Source organism: Mizuhopecten yessoensis, unplaced genomic scaffold (genome assembly GCF_002113885.1).
Source record: "Mizuhopecten yessoensis strain PY_sf001 unplaced genomic scaffold, ASM211388v2 scaffold715769, whole genome shotgun sequence".
NCBI classification, from domain to species: Eukaryota; Metazoa; Mollusca; class Bivalvia; order Pectinida; family Pectinidae; genus Mizuhopecten; species Mizuhopecten yessoensis.
This window is the reverse complement of record NW_018479782.1, coordinates 37814-38665: the sequence shown is the minus strand read 5'-3', so window position 1 is coordinate 38665 and position 852 is coordinate 37814.

Below are 852 nucleotides of genomic sequence, written 5' to 3'. Positions count from 1 at the left end.
TATGGTGTTATATGTACTTGTACACAAGCATGTGTAGTTAGGTACACATATATGTTGTTATGTGTACTTGTACACAAGTATGTGTAGTTAGGTACACATATATAGAGTTATATGTACTTGTACACAAGTATGTGAAGTTATGTACACATATATAGTGTTATATTTACATTTGGTGTGGCAAAGCCCTTCTATATTACTACTAAAGTACTGCCAATAGCAGCTTCATCTTATGAGACTATAACTGAAGTTGGTCTTTGCACCTGCGAGCGACTTAAGGATGTACTCTTCTGAGGTTTCAGTCACGTTAAGTCTCGTTTTGATCTGGTGTAACGGGTTTTTGTAATATTTAACAAATTATGATAGGTATAATAGCAAACACACATTTGAAAAAAAGAGGAAAAACCTAGATGTCTGTTGTGTGTAGATCATTTTTTACAAGAATTTTTAAAAAATGACCAATTTGGTGGCCATTTTGAAAAAGTGTATTTATGTGAATTTCTTGCGCTTCACAATGGGCCAAATTTCACCTTTTTTGACACTAGATTGATCACTTAAATTGTCATTGTGTCACCATTTTTAGGTCACCTGAGCTTGTCGTCCTGACAAAGTGTTGTTATTTTTCGGGTCGATCAGAAATCAAATATGGCCGCTACAGCCGCCATTTTGAAAAACTATTTCAAACTTAAAGTCAAGTTCTGCTGGGCCGTTTGAACTGAAAGTTGGTAGGAATGATCTACTCATGGTCCAGACAAAGTGTTGTCATTTTTCAGGTCAATCAGAAATCCAATATGGCCGCCGTGGCCGCCATTTTGAAAAACTATTTCAAACTTAAAGTCAAGTTCTGCTAGGCCG